Source organism: Arachis hypogaea, chromosome 13 (genome assembly GCF_003086295.3).
Source record: "Arachis hypogaea cultivar Tifrunner chromosome 13, arahy.Tifrunner.gnm2.J5K5, whole genome shotgun sequence".
In the NCBI taxonomy this organism is placed as follows: Eukaryota; Viridiplantae; Streptophyta; class Magnoliopsida; order Fabales; family Fabaceae; genus Arachis; species Arachis hypogaea.
Genome location: NC_092048.1, coordinates 98,215,738 through 98,221,929, shown reverse-complemented (window position 1 = coordinate 98,221,929; position 6,192 = coordinate 98,215,738). Strand labels below are relative to the sequence as shown.

At 39.0% G+C, this 6,192-nt stretch overlaps 1 pseudogene; it reads right to left on the bottom strand.

Moving 5' to 3' along the window:
- Positions 1–581: 581 nt before the first annotated feature.
- Positions 582–683, bottom strand: LOC112738540 (small nucleolar RNA R71; annotated as a pseudogene).
- Between the last annotated feature and the right edge of the window lie 5,509 nt (positions 684–6,192).

Sequence of the window (6,192 nt, the reverse complement as noted above, 5' to 3'; positions counted from 1 at the left end):
TGCCTGTGTTTGCTGAGTGCATGACAGGTAGAAGAGGAGCTTCAACCTCTTTTGATAGTGAACCTGAGAGGACCTTCCTTAGATTAAGGAGAGAAGCAAGAGGCAAGGGAGTGGTTGGAGAAGAAGAGTTAGAAGAGGATCTAAATCTTGCTATGGAGGAAGAGGTACATAACCATGCTGGAGAAGGTGTAGCTAATCATGCTCCACAAGAGAGAAGAGTGCTAGGGTCCTACATCAACCCCAATCATAGAAATTGTGGGAGTAGTATTCTCAAACCAACAATTCATGCCAATAACTTCGAATTGAAGCCACAGCTCATTACTCTCGTCCAAAACAATTGTTCATTCGGAGGAAGTGCCCAAGAAGACCCTAATCAGCATCTCTCTATATTTCTAAGAATTTGTGATGTTGTAAAGTCAAATGGAGTTCATCTAGACACTTATAGACTACTCTTGTTCCCATTCTCTCTCAGGGACAAGGCATCTAAGTGGCTAGAATCATTTCCTAAAGAGAGCCTCACAACTTGGAAAGATGTAGTCAACAAATTCTTGGCAAGGTTCTATCCTCCACAAAGAGTCAATAGGCTGAGAGCAGAAGTCTTGACATTCAGACAACAAGATGGGGAGACCTTGTATGAAGCATGGGAAAGGTATAAAGATTTGACAAGGAAGTGTCCCCCGGATATGTTCAATGAGTGGGTGCAACTGCATATCTTCTATGAAGGGCTATCATATGAGTCGAAAAAGGCTCTGGATCACTCCTTTGGAGGTTCTCTTAACAAGAAGACCATTGAAGAGGCTATTGATGTCATTGAGACAATGGCTAATAATGAGTATTTCTATGCCTCTGAAAGAAATAACAATAGAGGAGTGATGGAGTTGAACAACATGGACGTAATTATGGCTCAGAATAAGATGATTGCTAAGCAACTAGCTGATCTAACCAAGCAGATGGAGAAGAACCAAGTTGTAGCAATTAATACTCAACCAGTAACAACCCAAGAGGAGTTCAATGTAGAAGAAGGAGGAGATTGGGAGTAGGTTAACTACATTGGAATTCATCAAGACAACCCCATGACCCATACTCCAAAACTTACAATCCTGACTGGAAGAACCACCCAAACTTTGGGTGGAAAAATCAACAAAACCAGAGCCAAGACCAAAGATCTCACAACTCCAATCATTACAATAATTCAATGTACCATCAACCCAATCAAAGATCATACCAAGCCTCACAAGACACTTACTCCCAGCCACCATACCAAACCTAAAATAAACAGCCTCAACATCAAAATCTCAACCCACCATTTGATGATAAGCTATCTAGTATTGAAGCTATGCTTGTACATCTCTGCAAAGAGTCTGAAGAGAACAAGAAATTCAAAAAGGAAGTAAGATTCAGCATGAAAAATCAGGGAGACACCATCAAGAGACTGGAATCACAAGTAGGATATTTGTCTCAGCAAATTCCTAAGCCCACTGATAGCTTCCTAAGTGACACAGAGAAGAATCCGAGAGGAAAAACTAAGAATGTAAGGTGGGAGGAATGCAAGGCAAACACTCTTACAAATAAAGAAACCTTGGAAGAAGACAATAGCAAGCCAACAGAACACAGCTAAAGAAATTCCCAGAAAAACTTGAAGAAGAAAGAACAAGAACAAAGGACTGATCCTGCACAAGGGAAGGAACCAAAAGAGAAGGAAGTGTTGGAACCTTATGTGCCAAAAGCACCATACCCTCAAAGGCTCAGTGGGTGGTGAGAAGGAGAAAACATACACTAGATTCTTGGATATATTCAAGTCACTTTATATCAACATTATTTTCCTCGAAGTCCTCCAATAGATGCCCACATACATCAAGTGCATGAAGGAGTTACTAGCTAAGAAGAGCACTTTGAAAGGAGGACAAATAGTGGTAATGAACAAGGAATATAGTGCCCTCAACCAGAAGGATTTGCCCACAAAGAAAAAATGATCTTGGTAGTTTTTACATTCCTTGTGCTATAAGGGATACAAAGATTGATAGAGGACTCTGTGATATCGGAGCAAGCATAAATCTCATGCCTCTATCTCTCATGAGGAAGTTGCAAATCAATGAGCTAAGACCCACAGATGTAATCCTTCAGCTGGCCGACAAGACTCAAAAATGAGCAGTAGGAGTAGTGGAAAATGTACTGGTAAAGGTTGGAAAGTACTTTCTTCCCACAGACTTTGTGGTTCTTGAGATGGAAGAAAGCTACCTCCACCCCATCATTCTGGGGAGACCATTCTTAGCAACTGCTCGAGTGCTTATAGATGTTGAACAAGGGGAGTTGATATTGAGGATACATGATGAACAACTCACCTTCCATGTTTTCAATCCTACACCTGAATCTGAGCCAGAACCTAAAGAATTGAAGGATGAGCATAGCAAAATGTACCTGGAAGAAACTATCAATGAACAACAGGCAAAGTTTCTAAAGACCTCCTTGATGGACAAACAAGAAGCTCAGGAGATACAACAACCAAGGAAGCTCAAGGAAGAGTTAAAGTCATAGGAATAAGAAAAAGCAGCTGACAAGGGCATCCCTAACACAAGAGTCACTGGGATAATACCTGAAGAAGGGAAAAGAGTTGGGAAGAAACTACCAAGGGGATGGATAAACAAGAAAATCCCTACAAAAGGTTTTTTTCCTGGGGACAAGGTGATATCAATCCACCATCCACTGATCCCACCTCATCTCCCTACTATTCCATCCCAGTTACCTCAAGTGTTCACAATCAGAAAGGTGCTATCATTGGAGCATATGGAAATTATCAAGGACTCAAATGGAGACAGTTTCACAGTGAGAGGAGAGGACCTTAGACACTACAATCCCTCGTGACAGAGATTAACCGTCAAGCTAATGACGCTAAAGAAGCGCTCCATGGGAGGCAGCCCATGATTTAGTTTCCTTGCTTCTATTGCTTTGAGATGAATAATCACTGGTTTTCTAACATGAATTCAAGTTCTCACGGACAAATTTGACATTTACAACTTTTTGAAGCACATGGCTCATCTCTAAGTTTGGTGTGCCTAAAGGCATCCCAAGATGGTCTGAAAACATCAAGATCATGTAGCCATCTTAGGACATATACTGCAGCACTTTCTTGAAGTATATGGCCAAACAGTGAGTGAGCATGACATACATGCTATGTTGGCAATTGAAGAGAGTCAATTTGTCTTAAAATCTTGAATTTCATGAAAGTATAACCATGTTTTACATTTTTTATTTCATGTTAAAATTCAGAGAATAAAGTGTTTCTTATGATGATTTAATCAAAGCTGACAAGAATTTTGTTGAGCTTTCAATAACATTACTTAGTGGACAACAATATTTAGTGTAAACTTACCTAATATGATGCACAAAATTCATGAGATATGCATTCTAGGAAGTGACTTAATTTTTTTAAAACTACATTGCTAAGCACTAAGTTTGGTGTCCACCAAGAGTGTACACATACATATTGAAGTCACGGCTAGCATTGGTCCATAAGAAACACTTAACCACTTTTTCAAAATTTTTAAATTTTAGTTAACACCTTTACTATTTTTGCCGCCAAGTGTGGGGTGTTGATATTTTGTCTTGTTATGATGAATAGGTACATGGAAAAAGAGATTGATGGAGAAGACAATTCAAGGAAGTGGTACGGCTACTTTAATACTGAAAAGGGAAGTCATATGTCCTTGGAAGAGTACCTTGGGAAGAAAATTTTTGCACATTGGGTGGTTAGTGTGCCACCTTTAATGACCAAACTTACCCCCAATGAAAAGACGATCCTCGTCTTTACTCCATACTACATGCATACCATCCATTTTCACCATCACAAGTGCATCCCCACCATTCATTTTGCATTAAGTCTTGCTATAAGAGGGAGCTCCACATGACCGAGTTTCACAATCCATGCCACATAGTCCACTTCTTGCAATCTCCTTTATTTCAAGCCATAACCGTGCTCCTTCTTATTCATACCACTTCTTGTTCCCTTTAGCCATACACTTTGCCTTACCTGCAAGTTACACTCTCATCTTACACTATAATCTCCTGCATTCTATATCTTCTGTTCGGCCACCTTCAAGACATCTATGGCGACTTCATCAAGCTTCAAGAGAAGGAGGGGGAAGGAACCGGTCGAGGAAGAGAAGGAAGTCCCCTATGATAAATGGAGATTCAAATCATCTTTCCATGAAGTACACCATGAATGGATGAAAAACAAGAAAATACTTGCAGAAGTTTCATTCTTCCTTCCTGGGAATAAGGTCGAGAGATTAGAGAAAAGATCAGGAATAGAAGATGGGAGACCCTCATCAATCCAATCACAAAAATCAATGTCAATATGGTTAGGGAGTTCTATGCTAATGCAGCAAGGAAGGACACTGATAAACCCATATTTTATGATATATATTGTGCTCAATTTGAGTGATTTATTCAATCCTTCACCCACTTATTCATGTTAATTGCATGGTTTTACTTTCCCTTCCTTATTATGTGATGTATGTGAAAAACATGTTTCCTATGCTTTAAAAATAATTATTTTTAATTACCCTTTACTTCCATTCGATGCCGTGATTCGTGTGTTGTAGTTTCAGATCTTCTAAGGTAGGAATGACTTAAAGGATGGAAAGAGAACATACAAAAATAGAAGGAAAGCACAAAATGGAGTTTTTGAAGAAACTGGCAGTGACGCGATCGCATGGACGACGCGGCCGCATGCCAACGCGAAATAGCAGTGACGCAACCACGTGATTGACGCGATCGCGCGCCATAAGCGAAACGCATATGACGCGGACGCATGACTGAAGCGACCGCGTGACAAGGAAAACTCCAATTGACGCGACCGCATGACCCACGCGGACGCGTGACAGAGGCCACGCACCAGAAACTACAGAAAATGCTCCCAGTGATTTCTGAAGCCCTTTTTGGCCCAAATCCAAGTCCAGAAGGCACAGATCAGAGGTTATGAAGTGGGGAATGCATCCATTCAAAGGAGAGTCTCCAATTAGTTAGTATTCATGAATTAGATGTAGTTTTGAGCGAGAGGTTCTCTCCTCTCTCTTTTAGGATTTAGAATTAGGATTTCTTTTGCTTTCAGGATTATCTCTTTCTATCAGGTTCAACATTCCTTTTTATTTATCTTCTCAATTTGGTTTATGAATTCTTCTATGTTACAGATTATTCTTTGAATTAATGTTATTTGAGGTATTTCAGTTTATTATTGCTCTCTTTTATTTATGTTACTGTTGCTTCTAATCTGAAGACATTTTTATTCCAGTAGATTTACTTTTTCCCTTTTGGCCTTGGTTAAGAAATCAGTAACTCAGGAGTTATCAAACTCAACGTGATCGATAATTGTTATCTTTGCTAATTGAATTGAACTTCAATAATCCCAATCTTTTTCTAGGAATTAACTAGGATTTGAAGATCAATCTAATTAGTCACTTGACCTTCCCTTCATCTAGTAAAGGTTAACTAAGTGGAATTAAGATTCAATTTTCATCATCATTGATAAGGATAACTAGGATAGGACTTCCAATTTCTCATACCTTGCCAAAAGTGTGTTTTACAGTTATTTATTTATTTTACAGTCTTTTACTTATTTTAATTACAATTTAAATTACTTGTTCCTCATCTTCAAAATCCCAATTTACAATCTTCATAACCAGTAATAAGAACATACTTCCCTGCAGTTCCTTGAGAAGATGACCCGAGGTTTAAATACTTCGGTTATCAATTTTAAAGGGGTTTGTTACTTGTGACAACCAAACATTTGTAAGAAAGGTTGATTGCTTGGTTTAGTAACTATATTTGCAACGAGAGTTTACTATAACCTCTAAACCATCAATCTTCAGTTCCTTCAAAATGGCGCCGTTGCCAGGGAACTGCAATCGTGTGCCTTATTATTGGTTATTGTAAATATTTTTCTTTCACTTGTTTATTTGTCTTTATTTTCCCCTTTTTATTTCCATTCGCTACTATGAATTCTCACCCCTCTCACTTTGAGTTTGGTTCTAATATTGTTGAAAGGAGTGAAAGTTATAATAGGAACATGCATCAAGGTCAGAGCAATAAAAGATGGATGGAGCCAAGAGGATCTGATCAACCCTTTAGTCAACAACACCCTCCAAGATATCATGGACAAAGACCATTCTACAATGCATACCAAGCCAATAGACA